Source organism: Molothrus aeneus, chromosome 5 (genome assembly GCF_037042795.1).
Source record: "Molothrus aeneus isolate 106 chromosome 5, BPBGC_Maene_1.0, whole genome shotgun sequence".
Lineage (NCBI taxonomy): Eukaryota > Metazoa > Chordata > Aves > Passeriformes > Icteridae > Molothrus > Molothrus aeneus.
In genome coordinates, this window is record NC_089650.1 from 7257462 (window position 1) to 7277674 (window position 20213).

General features: G+C 42.5%; 1 long non-coding RNA gene across 1 annotated transcript in view; it reads left to right on the top strand.

The window, feature by feature from the left end:
- LOC136557055 (uncharacterized) overlaps nt 1-16166 on the top strand; it is a 33563-nt gene extending 17397 nt beyond the window's left edge. Inside the window, exons 3-4 of the long non-coding RNA XR_010783729.1 lie at nt 13725-13782; nt 15436-16166. This is a non-coding gene — a long non-coding RNA (uncharacterized lncRNA). The remainder of the gene's footprint in view (nt 1-13724; nt 13783-15435) is intronic.
- Nucleotides 16167-20213: the final 4047 nt, after the last annotated feature.

Sequence of the window (20213 nt, forward strand, 5' to 3'; positions counted from 1 at the left end):
ATTGCCTGGGCAAGGACCAGGGCAATTGCCTGGAAAGAAATTGCTGTAGGGACAGCATTTTTTATATTTGATAGTGGCATCTCCTTTCTTACATAGCACTGAAGCCTTTTTGACCAAAAACCATGGAAATTTTTGCAACTTTCATTGCTTGGCTGAGTTTCAAGAAGCTTTGCTTTGACTGAAAAGCTCTAAATAATGAAAGAGAAGCACAGGAGTGGACAGGGTCTGATTCTTAAAGCAGTGAATGTGAGTGCAGGGAGGCTCCCCTGGGTATTGGGATCACACACAGAGCTGACTCCTGGTAGGGATTTACAAACAGGGGCTTAGAACTGTTCTGAAGTTACACCCTCAAATGGATGCTGGTGCTCTGGTTTTCTCCCATTCTCCTCCACCATCCTTCCCTTGCATTCCCTTTTCTGCACTCCTCTGTTGTGAATATTCCTCCATTCACAACCCCTGCTGCCTTTTTTCCCCCTATGTGCTGCCATTTAGCATTACACCAGCAGAAAATTATTGCAGGAGGGACTTCCACAAAGCAGCAAGTAGACTTGAAATCAAGGAACAGTTTCAAAGATGGGGTTGTCGTGTTCCTATGATCATATCATGACTGTAATGAGGGTTTGCAATGCTTTGACATATGCCATAGGGGTAACCTCATGGTTACCCACCCACAGTGACTCTGATCTTGAGTGATCTCATTCCATATCCTCAGCACAGTTCTGGCATGTTCCCTCCCTGTGGAGGGGGGAATAGAGAATGACCTTCCTTTGAAATCCTAGATGTATTTACATGAGACCATGCCAAATGCATTAACAAGTGGTGGAGTGGAAACCTTGAGTGAGTAAACATGGGCAGCCCAAACATATGTAAATATATCTAAAATTTTGCAGTATATCATGCTTTGATTTGCACCACAAACGATAGGAGGAAATTCCAGACCAGTGAGAATCTGCTCTGTTAATTTATTTTTAATTGGTATTTTGTCATGGCATAGCACATCACGCCCTCAGGGGACTTTTAAATCTCCTCTTTGCAAAGTAGATTTGGTTCAGGCTTTGTTGTGACTGACATGGCATCTCCTCACACATAGCAGCAGCTCCTGGTGGTGGTTATTTGTGATGTTGCAGTCTCCTATATCCCTCCTTATCTGCTGCACTCCTGCCCAGAGAAAAAGAGAAAGCTGCTGCTAAGCTTGGGGTAGAGATTTGGCCGAGGACTTCCCTGGTTTTGCACGGGCGTTCCTCCTTGGAGCAGCATGCCTGGGCTTTGAGAGGCACGTTGTGATGAGTGAACAGCTATATGAGGAACTTTCAAACTTTAAATTGTATCCAAGGAACCTCCAGTAATAAGGGCTTCAGCTTCTGCCCACAAGTGGTCCTGTGGGAAAACTGGTCTTTGGGTTTTATTTCCTGAAAGGAAGGATTGTATGGCAGGGCTGGGGCTTCTGGGTCTGTGTAATCAAGGCTAGGCATGATGAATTTGATGTACTGGCATCTGTTCTGTGTGCTTTGTAAGGCTTCCAATAAAATATGAATTAAAAAGAAATATGCTTCATATGCCTATATGGGACATATGGCAGTTAAAGCTTTAGATATGGCATTTTTGTTGAGTTAAAAAGGATGTGTTAGAACACACATAAGTTGCACAGTTCTTACAAAAAAAACAGAGAGGCAGGGAAAATTTAGGAAGCCAGTCAATGTAGATATGACCTTCAGTGTAGGGGAATTTTCTGGGGTGCCAGGGTTTGCTTCAAGCTTAATGTACCTTTGAAAGCTGAGGCTCCAGACTACATATAATCCTTCAAAGAGGGCAAGGTGTGAAAACAAGCTAATAAATGTATGAGGGCTAAAGGAGGAATTTTACAGATCAGAGTCGAGGTTGCCAACCTTTCCCCACCACAAAACCCCAACATCCCTCTCCAGGAACTCAACCCAGAATATTAGTTTTGGATGACTGCCTTTGCAAGTCAGTACAGTGCAGATGAGGACCCTCCCCCATTATCAACTTCCAGCCCTTCTATGAGTGCAGAAAAGGCCAAAATAAAAGATGAAGCTGCAGTTTGGGTGATTTTGGTCTGGGATTGATTATTCAGCACTGTCAGTGTGCCCTGTCTTTCCATTGTGATAATTAGAAACATGATTAGGTAAATCAGTCGTTTCCTATCTTGCTTGCATTTTGTCCCAAAGCAAAACCAAACAGTCACTTTTTCTTCCTTGAGCTTTTTCTTCAGCTCCTTCCCCTGGCTCCTCCTCAGGGCTGCCTGCCAGAGCTGCAGCCCAGCCCCGATGTGGGACAGACCAGAGAAGGAGCCCTGGGAGTCGTGCCAGGAGCCTCCCCACGCTGGTCAAGGGTGACATCTCAGCCCAGCCCTCAGCCCTGGTGTCACAGCTGTGGGCACTGCTGTGTTACTGCCTGATCCCTGTCTGGGAACAGGGAAAGTTTTGGCAACCCCTCTGAGAAGCCCTTTGAAATGTTGTTGGGGTTACACCCGTAAAGCAGAGGGTTCTTGGATCTTTCTGCATTTCAGCTCCTCCAAATGCTCTTTGTAGGTTTCTGAAGGAGCTACAGACAGAGCTGAAAAAGAGAGTGCTCTTCCCTGGGAGGTGATCCAAGGGAATATTTGTGGAAGATACTTCACAAGCAATGGGTAGCTTATGAATCCCCTGCCTCAAATTTATGAGAGGAACTGAGCAGAAGATGAAATGCTTTGTAACATGATTTGGTTTCAGTCATTCGAGCTGATCATGAGCTACCCACTGCTCAGACTGGCTGCTTGCAAGGGGAAGATATTGCCCTTGAAGAGTTTTTAAGTTCAATGCACTGGATTGACAGAAAAGAATTTATTATCATCCTGTACCATCTCCTTGGAAAGCTTTCTCTCGTCCCAGCACCGTGTGGTCTCTTCTACATGGTGCCTGTGCTTCTGCTCTTCCTAAATGCCCCAAGACTGTGAAAAATCTGTGTTTGTTCTGTTTTTCTCCTGGCCCAGAAATGTCCTTTCCTGCATCTCACCTGGGACATAACTCAGCATAGGAGCACTAACCTATATTCCACAACTGGAAACAGTCTCCTGGGGACAAAGACCAAAGGCTGCTTCTACTTCTCAGTCATCTTCAAGATATGGGTGGGCTGGAGCCAGAACCCTTTGAGGGAAAACCTCTGAGATGGGAAAATGTTTGAGGAGGACCTGAGGCCCCTGCTGGACAAGCTGAGCCAGCCCTGGGGGACAAGAGGGGCAGTGGGACCCTGGGGTGCCTCAGGAAGAGCAGTGCCAGCAGGGCAGGCAGTGATCCTGCCCCTCTGCCCAGCCCTGTGAGGCACATCTGGAGAGCTGTGTCCAGCTCTGGCATCATCAGCACAGCAGGGACATGGAGCTCCTGCAGCGGGGCCAGCAGAGGCTGCAGAGATGATTTAGGGCCTGGAGCATCTCCCTGACAGGGAAAGGCTGAGGGAGCTGGGGCTGTCCAGCCTGGAGAGGAGCCCCAGCTGAGAGGGGCCCTCAGCCCTGGGTGTCCCTGTGTGCAGGGAGGCTCAGAGCAGGGCCCAGGCTCTGCTCTGGGGGCCCAGCAATGGCCCCAGAGCCACGGGCAGGAACTGATGCCAGGAGGTTCCACCTGGACATGAGGCAGAACTTCTTCCCTGGGCAGTGCCCAGGCACTGAACAGATTGTCCAGAGAGGGTGTGGAGTCTCCTCACTGGAGATATTCCAGACCCCTCTGGACACAATCCTGTGCTCTGGGATGGCCCTGCTGGAGCAGGGAGGTGGGACCAGATGAGATCCATTCCAACCTTGCCCAGTCTGTGATTCTGTGTTAAAAGAAAGTAAACAAAGAAAGTGCAACAAATTTCTAATAGTGCAGATGTAATTTATGGCAATGAAATTTCTGTTTCATATCTGGAAACAGACAAGTGAAAAGCTGTGTTAGGTGAACATGACCTCCACATGAATGAGATTGGAAGATGCTTCAGATTGTTTTGTATCAAGGCAGAATTTTGGGGGGGGCGTATATATATTCTGGGTGCCTGGTCAGAAGCATGTGGATGCCATCACAGTGCATATATTGTTATATATTATTATTTAATGCACGCACATTTATTACCTGTTCCTGTCTCTGGGACAGCTCTCCTCCCTGCAACCTTCTTGCCAGAGGATATGGTAGCAATGGCTCCAGGCCTTGCCAGGCACAGATCACTATTGCATACATATGACCCCATGAAACCAAAACATACTCTCAAAGAGCTCTTGTACTCCAGGCCTTCCACTTCAGGAAGGATATTCAATTTCAAAGTATATTTACATATTTACTATAGCACTTCCAAGAGCAAGGGTTTTTTTTTAAAAGGTTATAGCAACATCTCTTTGCCTTTGATGGAGACAATTCCTCTTGCTTATATTCCCTATATTGTTGGACTTCTGAATCTTACAGAAACCTTCAGCATTTTAAATTATCTAAAGGTTTGATAGGTTTTGGAGTAAGTGGTTGGAATCTAGATAGCTGCAGAGTTTTCACAGGTGAAACTAATGGTTCAGCAGTGCACTTTTAAGGCCCTGTGCTTCTTAAGTGTGTTGCATTTGCTAAAGTTAAAGAAAAAAGCAAAGTCTGACTCTATCTGTGGCTCATACTATGTTGTGTGTGATATGTGGCAGCCCAAAAGTGAGTTTTCTGGTTACTCCATAGCAATGAAGTGGGTGAAAGGTGAGGAAGAAATCCAAAAGTCAAGGAGCTTTGTGAATCCTTTGTGGAACCTTTAGTGTTCAGGACTCATGAATCTAACAATAATAAGATGTTTGGATTAAAAATGTGAAATGCAAAGTATGAAACTGGCAGGGTTCAACCTTGGACATAAACACTGGTTACACTTTTTAGCTATTTTTTGCAGCTATCTGGTTTGGCAATACATTTTTCTCTAAAAATTCCTAGTGGCTTTAAAATGTATTGATATCAAATACTGTGAGATGTGTCAGTGCAACTCCATAGAAACAGGGTAATGCCAATTAATTTTTTTTGTTTATTTGACTGTCAGCTATGCAGCTGGTGTCCACCTGAATGTAGGAACATGCTTCATAATAATTTATTGGAGTATGCTAAAATGAGAGATGGTATTTCTATGTGATTAAAGAGTTATAGTAATAAAACCATCACAAAATATGAACTGGTTTGAAATCTGTTCATGAAAAGTGAATGCATCACCCTTACCTTCACCTCAGCTGCTGTTTGCTCTGGTGATAGTTAAGCATGAACTTTGGGAAAGCTCCTGTCATCCTTGCTCCCACTTTTCTATTTTGTATTTGCCCTGGAAACTGTCTTCCAGCTTCAAGTAGATGTGGCACAAGAACATTTCTTTGGGGAATTACAGAAGAGCAGAGTAGAAAAGCTGGACAAGTTGGGTCCTGCAGTCAAAGGAAAAAAAATAGCTTAGGGCAACTCTTTTGGGGTTTCACCACCCCTTTTCAGCCTTCATAAAACTGCACATGAGTTTTCCAAGTTGGGCTTGAGTCGTCTGTCAGGGGAAGAGAGACAGGCCTGCAGGGTCCATGAGCTTTTGGGATGGAATTGCTCTGACAGCAAATGCACAAGTCTAAGATTGTTGTGCTTTGATACAGAGGAGCAGAAAGTGCCCTTTCTGGAGTAGAGAAATGTGAATCCTAGTCCTGACTCCAACTGCAGATACCCAGAGGATGGATTAAGGCTCTGCTCTTCACTGTAATGAGAATATCTTGGTCAAAAATATAATCTGGACTCGTGATTCCTTAGGCTGTCCCAGCTTTAAAAAGCATATGGCTACCAGACCTCATGACTGCTCCCAGTTTGTTCTTCAGGGAAGTGTAAAAAGACTTAAATATTTTGTTTATTTGTTTTACAAATTCTTTCAGTGAACATGGAAGAATGTAAAAATTGAAGAAATGCAGAGAATTAAGCTAAGTCCTCCCAAATAATAACCCATTAGCAAAATTGCAAATATAGTGGGTTTTGTTGGTATGTGCTAGAGTGAAAGCATGGGTAAAAGTGGGGAGAAGAGCCATGATTTTAGGTTTATTCCTGAAATACTGGTGTTTTCAAGAGGCATTCTAGAGCCAAGGACTATGTTTACTCTGATATATGTTGGAGGATCACACCTACCACACAAAGAGTATCTCCCTGGGTTGGATGGTACAGCTTGATAGCTGGGCAGTTGGAGCATTAGCTATCAGCTAATTTTAAAAAATTGGAGAAAAAAATAAATAAAAGGCCTGTTCTCAAAAGGTGGCTCACCTAGGGCTATTAATACACTTTTCTGAGGAGAAGGAGGAGGATGATGTTCTCCTATTTGTTCAGGGCATGTCTTTTTGTTTCCTTCCTGTATCCTTGAAGGCAGTACAGGTGATCCTGTGTCTTCCAAAGAGCTGTAATAGTCTACAATTAAGATTTGTTGGACTTCTTTGTCTTTGTAATCACCTCCCTCCTCTAAAAGGAATGAAGAGGAGAAGCAATTTCTGGTAATATCTGAATGAAGATATTTCATACAGTGAAAGTTCTTTATCCCACAGCTGCAATTATCTTAAATAAACAAAACCTTGTGGGTTTGTCCCATAAAAAGGATTTCTCTGATTTTCTGTGTGCTAAACCATCTCATTTGAATTATACCAGGGATTAGCCTGGGAAATGTAATGCAAATGACTGATTTTTTTTTTAATAGATCAAAACGCCTTTTCAGTTTATGAAAGCCTTTTTCCCATAATTGATATTATTCCTTCTATTTCTTCTAAGTCCTTAGAGGATTATGAATGTCAGTATTAGAATAAAAGAAAGATTGCTTTAGATAATTTTATGTTCAGGGCTCTGTTCCAAAGGAACCAAACTCACATGGAGATCTTTGAGAACACGATTAAAAGGACATGATGAAAATAAGGTGGGGGTGAAGAAGAAAAATGTACAAATCAGACTCAGCATAGGTTTCCAGTACAGCTGACAGTCAGTACAGCTGCACTTTTGGTCATTACAATCCAGCTGGAACATCTTGATGCTGTAGCACAACATTGATACAAGATTGTTTTCGCTTAACACTGGTGATTATTTTCCTGATTTCTGTGAGGCTTTCCAGTAATTCAAGTACCATGATCTTGTCCTGGCTTCACACAGGACATGGCTGCAGGGAACCAAAGGCAGGGAGACCATGTCCCTCTGGCTGCAATTTGTACACCACAGTTGTTTTTGGACTCAGGAGCAGAGGATGCAGCTTTGAAGGACAATTCTTGGTGTATAAAGCCATATTACCCCAGTTCCTATGGGAGAAGGTGTTATTCCATATCACAGAGATGACAACAAACCTCTCACCTGCAGCTCAGACAGAAGAGAGCAGTGGCTCTTTTAAAAGTAAAGAGTTTTCTTTTTTCTATTATGTAAATGTTAATTAATTAATTTTAAATGTAATGCTGTAAATGTTAATTAATTAATTAATTTTGAGTTTGAAATCATGCCTCCCATCAAAAAACTACAGTGAACATGCTTGTAGAAGAGCTTTTGCCATTAATTTTAGTAGGCATATGGGAAATGTCCTAAACTTGTACCAGTCAGCCTACAAGTTTTTGTTGGCAGGCAGAGATCAAGATTAACATTTCCACCAGACTTTTTTTGTGCATTGGCCTTAGCTACCTTAGATTAACAAGGAGAAAGGTAGGGATGTGAAGGAAATCTACTCAGCCTAATGCAGCTTTCTAACAACTTATAGCCTCCATCATTGCTGATGGCAAGGTTACCCCCAAGGGTAAATTTTTGGGGGTGTTTACAAAGTCTCCACTTTTCGTGGGGAAAGTTGTCAGGTCGTTATGTCTAGTGTTATGCCAGTTCAAGACTGAGTGACAACAGTAGCACAAAAAAAGCACAAGATTTGAGGTTGTTGACGTTAATTTAGGCTTTGGCTGCACTGCACTGGAGGAGTGGACCAGGCGCAGCGGTTGCTGGACTTCAAAGGAATGTTCCTTTTCCTGGTTGATGCTGCCCAGTAGGACCATTGGGAGGGAAAGCCTCTGTTTGGGGTCCAGTTAGAAACTGAGAGTGCTGGGAGCACCTCAGCTGCCATCCTTGTAAAGGCTCTGCTGGCTGGCTCAGGAGCCCCGGAGCTGCAGGACATGGTGCTGCGCAGGGGGAGTTTTGAGAAAGGAGAGATCAGAAAGGAGGACACTGGCTGAGAAGTGAAATAGGTGGTCTCCAATCGTTACAAATTTATTCTGTAATCCCAAAAGTCCTTATCAAGGTCCAGTAGTCAAGTTAGTCCAGGAAATTAGCTCCTAAATTAATATAGTCCAGGAGGAGCATTTCCACAGCAAAGCTTTTGCCTGCTGCTACTCTGTGAGTACTAGGCCATTTTTTATTTTTCCCTAAATGTCCATAGAGGAAATTGTGCCTCAATAAGGTTCAGATGATTTAGCCACTTCAAGTGTTGATACCATTAAATCAGTGGAATGCCATTGGGTTTGGAAGCTGGAGAATTGCCAATCCAAAAAAGGAATGAGTTTTGCTCTACAGCCAGGTTAACAATCCAGACTAATCCTAAAAGTTAGTGTTTCATAGAGTTAATGGTAAATATATGAAATATTTTAAAATAGATCTTAGGGTGGTAAAACATGCATATATTAGATGAATGAAAATTTGGAATCCCACTCTAAAGCAACATGCTGCAGTCCAGAAATACTTAGAAACTGAATGAAGTTACAGAACTATGACGTGGCACTCACCTACTTCTGGTATCATTTAGAGATCTTGTAACTGTATTTATTAGACCCAGCTTTGTGCACTCCTCTTCACATCTTGATCCTGCACCATCTGATTTTACCCAGCTACTTGCTTTCCAGTGAGCAAATTATGTGACTGGTGAAGATTTAAACTGCTCATGGCAACTTGAGTAATTGCTGCCAAATGATGTGGATTGCCAAATGATGTGGCTCATAAACAGTGGATAGACATTCCTGTCAAGATCTTTGAGCCCACAAATGAAAACCTGTAATTCTAATTTGCTATTTAGGAACATGAAAACAAGATCTATGTTTTCCGTAAAGCTGGGTTTGCACCTGAAAGCTCCTGTCAGAAGAAGCCTTTTACTCCAAATCTTTGAAAACCAAAAACCAAAGTGCTCAAATAAGAATTTAGGAAAGGAGAATTGGGCACCACTTGGGGAATTTCATCTCTGAACAGAAGGAGCTTGGCATAAAACCACACTGACAATGACTCAGTGCAGTCTTTCCCAAATGAAGTGAAAGATGGCATGGAAGCTGGCCAATGTGAGATCAAAGCAGCCATAGCAAGGCTGCAGAGAAGTCAGCTGCAGATGAAAAGCAGAGATAAAAAGCTTTGCATATTTTTTTGTCTGAAGTCCTATGAGCTTGCATTTATGTGGGTGAGTATCACTGACTTTATAATGAGTCACTAGAGCAGTTGAAGGAAATTATTAAATGAGGAGTAACTGTGTGTTGCAACAAAAGTCTGAAGGAGGTGGTGTGTCCCCAGTCTACTGATATCTTCAGACAAAGCTCCTCCTGAAGGTGAGCACTGAGAAGATGTAAGTTTCGGGCTCAGGTGCAGAGCAGCTCAGGGGTGTTTGCTGTGCCCTCTGGCTGTGGGGCTGAGAGGCTGCCAAGTACCCACTGAATTCCTTGTTTGGCTCCAGGGGAGAACTTTGTCTCACTGGCCTTGTCCTAACAGCTCTTCCACAAGTTTTCTGATCATAGAACAAGCTTGAATAGACTGTTACAGCCACAAACTGGATGTTTTCCAAAGCTATGTTGAGTTAAAATTCTACAGGACTCACCTAGGTGGTGAATATCCTCTAAGACTTCCAAATTTACCCCAGGTGAATGAATGGGCTCTGTTGTTTCAGAGGGTTGTTTTCATGTTCATCTGCTTTCCTGTATCACAGCATAAGTGACTTCTCCTGCAAATCTGCCAAAAGCCTGACAAAATTCAGAGTATATCACAGTCTGCACTTACTTTATCCCACTAGTAAAATTGGTTCCCATTTTATTCAATCACTTTATTTCCTTTATTTCAAAGTAGTTTTGCAGCAGTTAGACTGGTCTGTACTTCAGTATGTGCATTTCTTCAGTAAGGAGAAATCCTGAATAATTTACAGTTGTTTCATGACTTTACCTTTACATGCAAGGAAAACTGGCTAAAACTACAGGATTATGGGTGGGAGATTGTTTTCTTTCATATGCAGCTTTCAATAAATTAGATATGCAATTCACTTGAGGACTTTTTCATCTCTTCTTGTAGAATAATGAGATTCATTTTGGCAACTGGAAAAACTTAGATTCAGTGCCACCATGTAGATTTTCAGTCGGACAAAATGATGCCATTGCCTCGTATATTATTATAAAACAACCACATCAAACTATGCAAGTGTCCTGTAATGTCATGATTACAGTGTTAGGCTCATACCAGTTGAAAAATATGACTAATTGAATATTAGAATATTCCTTCAATTATATATTTGGTTGTCCACATAGATATAGGCAATCTGTTAAATTACTATGTCAATTTGTATTATGGCAAGCTTGGAAGGTTCCTGAGAAGGGAAGGGGAGGCTGGAAGGGGAGGTTTTAGCATGTATTGTGGTGTCACCTAATCCTGCCATCTCATCAGAGCCTGCTTGTGGGGAAAGCTATGGGAAAAAAATCCCCAAAGAATACCCAGATTGGTGCTGATGGTCATCAGGGACATGGCTGCTTTTCCAGGGGCATGGAGTGGCATCCTGTGGCAAGAGGAGCCAGTTTTGGATGGTGGGAGAAACAATGGAGCTGGTCATGGCACAGATTCTGTAAGTGTCTTTTTGTGAGGACTTCTAAAATCATAGAATCATTTAGGTTGGAAAAGACCTCTAAAATCATCAAGTCCAACCATTAACACATAATTTCCAAATCTACCAGTAGACAATGCCTGTAAGTGTCCCACCTACACATTTACAGGGACAGCGGTTCCACCACTTCTCTGTTCCAATGCTTGATAACCCTTTCAGTGAAGCAATTTCTCATGATATCCAACACAAACATTCCTGCCACTGCTTGAGGCCATTTTTTCTTGTCTTGTCCCTTGCCACCAACCCCTCACCTTGCTATAACCTCCTTCCAGCCTCTCTCTGCAGAGCACCCAACACTCCCTCAGTACCCCTGCGTGGATCCCATCTGGCCCCATGGATTTGAAATTCTTTCTGAGAGAGTGTGATTTCTACTGCCAAATTGCAGCCTCTCTAATCACATTCTAGTTGCCTCCAGTAATCCTGCTATTTCAATTGAATGCATAAATAAATAAACAAATAAACAACATGCTTTAAAAATACTAACTGCACAGAATGGCAGGAGGCACAGGGGTGTGGCCATTTTGTTTGAAAAAGCATGCTTTTTTTTTTGATACTTTTGCCTGAAATAGCCTCATATTTTCAGGTCAACTTATGGCCAAGAAAAACACAAGTCAGACCAAAGCCCACAGGAAATTCTAACAACTCTAAGAAAGGCCAGCTAATGAAGGTTGTAGAAAAATCACCGTGAATGATATCATTGACCACTGGCAGTGGGAAAGTCTGAGGACTTGTAGCTGATCATGAACAGGGATTGGGGAAATGAAAAGTTAAAATATTCTGAATTTTTATTTATTTGTCTTCTGTTTTCTAAGAATCCTGGGAAAAACAACCTTGTTATGATTACCACCCATTGCTTTCTGACTTTCAAGGTCCCACAAATGCAATGTATGCCTCTGAGTTGCTATAGATACAGGACATTAAATCTGTTCCTGGTCTTGCTAAGGTTGCTGCGAGTTTTGCCATTCAGTAGGGGACAGATTTCATCGTAGATTTTCAGTGCCACAATCTTAGCTCCTGACAGAGTCAAAATGCTGCCACTTCGGAGAGCAGCACTTTGCAAAAGAAAGAAGCCCCCCATGTAACTGTTTGTAGAATTCCTTCTGTGACTTTTCTGGCATGGTGCGTGCTGGCACAGTGTGAAGAAAGTGCATGGGGTAAGAATTTAGGTGGTTCATTGGAAACAGCTTTTCTCAGGTTTGATGTGGACCTCTTGCTAGAAAGCAAAAGTGAGGAAGCACAGAAGCAAATCGAGAGTGCTCCAGGTGATATTGAGCTGAACTTATTAGATAACAATCATCTTCTGATGTCACAAAAGGGCTTTGTGTTCAAGTATCTTTCTGTGACTGGCCCTAATCTTTTGTTAATGCATCTGAATGCCCTGGTTTGTGGGCTAGGGTTGTATTGCTCTCCTCTCCTATCTTTCAGAGACTTGATTGCATTCGTTTGGTGGACTACACTTTCACACAAAGCTTGTATCACAGATCACCTTTCCTGCTATTTCTGAGCACAGACTGTGCTTCTGTAGTATCTGTTGCAATGATTTTAATAGAAATGTGATACTGGGAGAGCAGGAAAGATATTGTATATATGGTTTCCACTGCTCAGAAGTCAAGAAGCAAATGCCACACGATGAGGCAACTCTCAGCGGACCTCAGCCTGGGGAACATGGAGTGTAGCTGCACTAGCCTGATGCTTTCCCTGTAGGAGAGGTGGGAGTTGGTTTCTGAGCTGTTCCTGTGCTTTGGTGTGAGGGTTACCTCTGAGCAGTTCATGGCACAGCCTGTCTGGTGCTGCTGTTGGGATTCAGCGCTGTAACACACACCAGCCCCAGCCAAAGCTAAATTTGGAGCAGAGGCAAAGTGAACCAGGGCCAGGAGTGAGTGAGCCCAGGACAAATCCATAGCTCTGTGTCCCAGTTCAATGCCTTTTCCACCCAACTCGGTGGCTTGGGGCACCTTTCCAAGCTTCAGCATCTGGCTAACACTGGAATTACCTGGCTGAATTTCAGTCCAAACAAACTGAAGGTGACATAGGCAGGTGCTGGTGTGGTTCATCTCATGGTGAAGGAGCTGTGTCAAATACCACAGTTTCCACAGTTTTCTCGCTATCATTGTTCCCCAGAGTCCAAAATACTTTGCAATGTTAAATTGTCTGTATTAAAACAGTCTCTCCAATGCAACTGGAGACCACCCAGAACTGATCCTAGATACTACAGCATTCTCTCCAAGGAGATAGGCTGAAATTATTTGGAGTTCACTGCCCATGGGGCATATTCTGAGCTGGATTTATGCACGCAGGCAGTGCTCAGGGGACTTGTCTCAGAGCACTCTGTTTCTGGCGTGCTTTGTTTCCATTTGTGTAATGGAACCATTTAAAAAATAAATAGCAGTTTAAAAATAAGTGAGTGATCTTCGTAGCTAATGTTTATCTAGGATAACTGGCATCCATGTCCATGCTAAGAAACATTTGCTGGCTTTATGAATCTGTTTATTTAAGTATCTGTATTTGAAATGAGGCTTATAATATTTGCATGTTGAATAGCATAGAATTTCTTTTATCAAGGAAGCTTCTTCCCTATATAATTCTGTGCTGAAAAGAGGAAGTTGTGCTTTATAGCAAAGCTTACTGACATAACAAAGAAAATGAGACCTGTCAGATTCTCAGTAGCACCAGTTGCTCCAGTTTAGTTTTGCTCTGCCTTAGTCTTTTGTCATAGATTCCAGACGTGGCGTTAAATCAAATCAAGAGCCTGAACTGGGATTGTTATTTTTGTTCAGCTGTACCTGAAAAAAGTGTGTGAGACCGTCACCAGAGGATTTTAGAGGGAGTTTTCTGTGTGATTTTTAACTGAAAGACAAATGACTTATCACACATCGATTCTGTATACACAGGTTTTATGGTTGAAGGCAACGTGGAATATTAGAGGAAGGTTAATAGCAAATTAAGAAGGTAAGAAGATGAGACACTTTTAGCACCTGTCTGTTTTGTATGTCTCTGTATGAATCGTCCTTCAATTTTACATTAGTCATTTTATGAATTTCCCACATAGTCCCAAATGTTCACTTCCTCAATGGAACTGCCTCCATCCAGGTCCCCTTTTGGGCTGTGAGTGTTAAATGTCCTCCTGCTGAAATGTACCTGATACTCATTTCAGCTGTGTTAGCTGGTGTCCATGGTGCTAATAGGAAATACAACAGCACAAGTGATGTAATTTCATTATCTAAAGCCATTTTGAAAAAGCTTGGATCTTTCTTAACCAGCCCTAGTGTAGGTTACATTGGAGTGAGCTTACTGAGGGGATTTGAAAGACAGTCGCAGGGATCAGACACCGAGAGTTCATACCCCTACCAAAGGAACAGAAGAATTACAATGCTCTGTGGAGCTTTGATTAACTGTCTCCAGAGTAAATACAACCTCTGGAAACAAAAGCTTTCTCTCACACCAGGCCCCAGAATTGGCAACTTTAGCACATTCTCTTTGTTCACCTCCAGGATGGCTGGCAGGTTCAGCCAAAGGAGAGGGACTGTAAATTACAACAAAAAGGGAATTAGAAGATGTTATTTTAATCAGACTACTGAATGACTTAACTGCCGAGCTAGTGCACGGTGTGCACAGTAATCAGACTTCTGTGGGCCCAGGCAGGAGCTTTCTCTGTGGGGCTGTGCTGGAGGAGGCTCAGAAAGAAATCTTTCAGCACACCCTTACGGTTGAATGATCAGGCAAGTCCTGTATCCCTTCCCTTGTACTTCTATTGTATCTACTTCAGACCACTCTTTGCATAAGCAATAAGGCTGGATTGTTTTAGCTGGCATATCAGGCACCAATTTTGCAAAACATGATCTACTTATGTAGACCTGAATGCCCACAAAGAGTCCAACACCATTCCAGAAGTGATTCAGGGGATCCTTGCTAGGAGCTGCTGTTGAATGATTAACTTTCACCCAAGCCCCTGCATTATTTTGAACTCTACCCTTGTTCTTATAGATAAATGTAAAATATTAGAAAGTTCCTTGTGCTGTGCTGTGCTTTATGTTGTCAGAGCTATAATCTCACTGTTAATTACTGTGTGTTTAGCATCCCGGTCTTACAAAGCTCTCCCATGCAGGCAAGCTGAATTTCCTTGCAGTATTTCAAGTGAGATATTTACTGCCAGTGTTAGCCAAATAAAGGATTTTTGAATGCTCCATTATTTTGAATTATTTTCTCTTTTCTTTGTATACTAGGCTCCAAACAGCTCTCAGCAAAACAACCTGCCTTTCCCACAGCAAAGTTCAGGAGTTGTTCCCCAGACTCTGCTCCTGACAGCTGGCATGCTTGAAGCAAAACCAAGCTGCAGGATTGGATTTTTTAAGGGAAGATACCTGCCATTATTCAAAAGAAAAGCATGTTTTCCATTGAACGTTGCCATCACGTAGCTGGCAGCTGCATGAGCAAGAGGGAGCAGGACTAACAGACTGTGCCATACTTAAAAACATAGTTGAATTCAAATTGCCAATTGTGAATCTGTTTAACAGGATCATTTACAGAAGAGCATTAGTCCCCTGAGTGTTTCTGCAGAGCTTAGTGGAGTGGATAACATGACTATTTGAATTTTTCTTACAGGAAGGAGCAACTGGTGGTGCAAATTTGGATTATTCTTCATTGCAAGGCTGTGTTTTTGGGGAAAATGTGTGTGCACCCCAGGTGAAGATGCACACCACTGTCACCAGAGGAGGTCCATATTGCCTCACTCAGTTTTCTAAAAGCTTCTCTGCTCAGAGCAATCCCCACATTTGTACCTCTGTCTTCCACTTCCTTCTCCTAAAACCACTGACACACGCCCTTACCCTCAAATTCCCCAGGTCCCTTTGTGTCACGAGGCAGGGCAAGGATAACTTCACAAAATTCAGCTTCTGCACGTGCAGATGCATGGTGGGGTGCCCTGTGTGATGGAGTGACCACCTGGGGCTGTGCAGATGTGCATGTGCAGATGTGCATGTGCTGTGCCGGGGTTTGGTGGCTCCTCCATCGCCTCTCCAAGCACAGCATAAACCTTTCCCCTGCCTGGTCTCTTGGGCTGTCCAGAGAAAGTCTTGAAAGTCCAGATAGTTTTGTTGGACTGTGTTTAACCCACTCAGTGATGAAGGCTGGGACTGATTGTCCCCCATGCTGATTGTCCTTCTGCACCTTAAAGCCAGGCCACCCCTTGGAAGGGCAGTTGTCTCAGACATTAGGAATTCTTGTTTTACCACTACATCACTCACCTGGACAGTCATCTCTTGCAGCATACAGTTTGCCATTCCTGGCATCATGCTGGAATAAAAAAACATAAGAAAAATAAAGTACTGGATAAAAGAAAACCCAAACCAGAGTTAAAGATTGCTCCTTAAATATGTGACTTTCTGTTTCTTGTATGACAGAAATTGGGGACCTGGGTTTGTTCCCTCCCCCTTTGCCCTCTTGAAAGTGAGACTTCTGCTCCTAAACTACTTCAGCCTTTTGGAGGGCTGTTCAGTGTCTTTGCCATCTGTTTGTCCTCCCACCTCTCCTCCTTGCTCATGCTGCTCTCTGGAGCGCTGCTGCTTCTTGCTGCTGTTCCTGTGCATGTGCCTTTGGACTAAAGGGTGGGATCCTGGTCACAGCTCATGGTGACAGCACCTCAGAGCAAATAAATGCAGGACCAAACTGGAGCTCCCTGTGGACGAATCTAAAATCTAGGCTGGAATGACCTGGCCAGGGGATGTTGATATTAAATGTTCCTCTCTGTTAATTGGTTACGTATGGTGGCCTGAGTAAATGGGTGTACACAGGGCTGGGTGCAGCAGTTTAACTTTCAGGAGGCTGTGTCTGCAGGCTGGGGTCACAAACAACGAGGGTGGAGGAACCAGGAGCCTTTAGCAATCTCAGAAGATGTGGATGAGTCCAACACACATGGACAGGGCAGCAGCTGCTCCTCGGGGCTTGCAGACTCCACACATCCAGGTAAAAGCAATGCCCTGGTCCAGCCAAGCAAGGCAACACTGCTACAGCCACCCCCAGGGCAGGGAGACAGCAGCAGAGGCCCTTTGGCTGCCCTTGATAGATCTGTGCCCAGCTGTAATGTAAAGGAAGGTGCAGAAGGTGTGGGTGAGACTGCAGCCTAGCACAGTTTTCTTTTTTTTTTAATCTCATTTTTGTTGAGGAAACAGAAAATGCTGTTATGTAGAATATGACAAAACATTATTTATTAAAAAAAAAAGGAAAAAAAAAAGATAGAAATTGACAGGGAGTTTATTCCTCCAGCATATTCATGTAAAAGTTACGATATCTGAATCAATGTTTTAAAGTGAGGAATTTAAAGCAGGAAAACCCAAGACATAAGTTTGCCTTATTTAAAGCAGAAAAGCCAATATATGAGTTCACCTAAATGAATGAAAAGTATGCATCAGTTCCATCAGAGGTTGATGTGATGTGCACAAGAGATACTCTTGGGTAGTGGGAGTTGTTACTCACTGGGCTGTGTCTTTGCAAGTGGGAGTTTGGGGTCACAACTTTATGGCTCTAAATCCGGTATCACATTGCTCAGTGGAAAATCTTACAGCCTCTGCACACTGTAAGTATTCTGTGCCACAAGCCTCAAACTTTCACCACTTGACTGTTGCACCACCTGGGTTTAATTAGCAGTTTGACATCAGATGGCAACTAGAAAATTACGTTAAAGTGGAAAACCTGGGCAACCTGATTTCCAATTTTCATTTTATACAGACAAGAACAGACACCACAAATGTATAGTCCCTTCCGTGCACTGATTCTCTCAAATATTTCAGAGGCTTTACTCTTTTAACCAAGGATGTAGCTGGCTGAAAGCACATGAAATACATTGTTTTTAATGCAAATATATTCAAATTAGAAGCGATCTGTGGTATATTTTACAGAAGCTGTTTCAGTGTTAGCACAGCACAGCTACATGAAACCCACCTGGCCACCTGTGAGGTTTCTGGTTTCAGAGCCAGCTTCACTGAACCTGGCCCTCATTGCAGAGTTAATTGGAAATATTTGTCCAGGGAACTCGCCCGGCAGATTTTGTGTGTTGTTTGATTTCCTCATTCTTGGTGTTTAATCTGTCATATCAGAATGTGTGGTTTGGTGCAGTTGGTTGGTACTGTCCAGAGGAGGGGATGGAGCCAGTGCAGCTCCTGCTCCCGTGGATCCCCAGCAGCTGGAGAAGAGGGAGAAGAGGAGGGGGACAAGATTGTGGCCAGGGAATTTGGAGGAGGAGGAGGAGGAGGAGGAGGAGGAGGAGGAGGAGGAGGAGGAGGAGGAGGAGGGCTGATGGACAGCTGCCTGCTGATAGCAGGCTCAGGCTGGATCTTTGGCACTCAGTACAATGCCCTCCTTAGGGTAGAAGTGATAGCAGTAGGATATCTCTGTGCAGGATCGCTGGCTGAGTACCCCAGTGTAATTGCCAACTAATCCTAATTGTGTTTGTTCTTTAATCCAAAATTAATCTAAGTCATCTGGACTCTTGAAAGTAAAAGCATTTGTTTCACTGCTGCTCTAAGGATAGGTAAATCTCTTCTTCCTTGCTCTTTTTAAACTTTTGAGCAATACCTTGCCTTTTTTAAGCCCTTTGGCCAAGTTTTTTTTTCCCTAAACACCAGTGACAAGAATATGAAAGCAATTAGAAAATTTTTATGGGATTAAGACTCATGCATAAAAGACATGTTGATTCCTTGTCCTCCAAAGAGGGCAGCATGGGTTCTGCAATCAAACCTAAGGGGTTCACAAGGGGTTCACGTGCCGTAATGTATGTGGTAGGTAGGAAAGTAATGCATGGAATAATCTTTGATTAAAAAACCAAACACCTCCCTCCCCCAGACAATGTAAAAGGGAATAGTCAAAAACCCATTTCAATTTTTAGAACTAAAAAAAAAAATGTATTCTTCACTTTTGTGAAAAAATGTTATCCGTCAGTGGTAAAAAACAAAATGGGCACACTTCTAACTTTACTGATTTTGTAATATGTTATTTCTATCTCTTTCTCATCAGCAAAGAGATGCTTTGCTGCATGGACAGATTTTTTTCTAATTGCGTATTAAGTTCCCATTAGAGTAAAATTAGATGGGATACAAAAATTATTGATTTGATACTTATTTGAGAGTTGTCCTCCCCACCTGATTTTCAGTAAATGGAAATGTCACCGTCTATATCTTCTTCCTTCTAACCACAGATATGCCAACAGTTTTCATAACAATGCTGAGAGGGGAAAAAGTGCTTTTTGAGGAAATTTACATACAACTCTCTGGATTCCTGTTTGTTACGAGAAATAATAATTTTAAAACTCTACTGTCTGGACTTTGGGCTCTTTGGAACTCCCAGCTAACTGAGGGCCAGTCTTAAACCATGAACTCTAAGCTTAGTGCTTGGAAACCATAAGGGTAATATCATTGGGAATTTTTCATCAGTGAGGGCTTCAGGATGTGGCTGTGTGCCCTTCTCTGCACCTTATCCCAGTTCCTGTTTTCTTCCCCCTTTGAAAGCCCTGTTTGAAGTTGCTCCTTAATCTCCTCAGTTGTTGACTTGAAAATGCAGCAGACCTCCTAAGTATGAGTCATGCCAGCCCTCAATCATCAGTATTGTCCAGAAATGCTCTGTTTCCCTTTTCATCTCTTCTTACCCCTTAACCAAGGGCAGCGATGATTCATAGTGTAAAAGGACTTGATTTGCATTTGCTATGAGGCAACAACTAATTCAAGATGAAGAAACAGCATCAAACAGGACTTGTAAAAAAGAGAGAAGGAAACTTTCTTATTTAATGTGGCCAAATCAAAAGTACAGACATAGATATTATTCTTGAAAAATCAAAAGATATATTACACTGGCTTGAAAATCCCCTCATACAGATTCTGCAAATGTTTGATAAAATCAATGTGTGGTAAAATATACTGTGTTCCAAACAAATCAAAATCTTATTTCTCTTTTAAACATCTTTGCAATGAAACATTTCTGCTTTTTTGGTTTTGTTTGCTTCTTTTTTAACAGAAATTTTTGTTCTAGGCATTTTACAGGTAAGCAGAACAAGATGAAAAAAATCTCCCTGAAGAAAACTTTTTAGGAATGCACTTAAAGTGTACAAATCTCATCTTTATTTTAGACATAAGTAATTATGTGCTTACCTGCTATTGCTGTCTTTAGGCATTAATCCCATCTTTAACATTAAGTATATTTGTGAATTATTTTCCTCCATTGAGGTCTAAATACACAAAATAGGGGGGAAATCTACAGAGGGATCAAGACAAAATGGCTATAATAAATCTTGCAAGTCTAGAAAGTTACTTCACTAATTTTGAATCAAATACTTCAGGGATCTTGAGCTGCTAATATTGATCAACTCTGGGCAAGTAATGCAGCTGAGCAGGAGC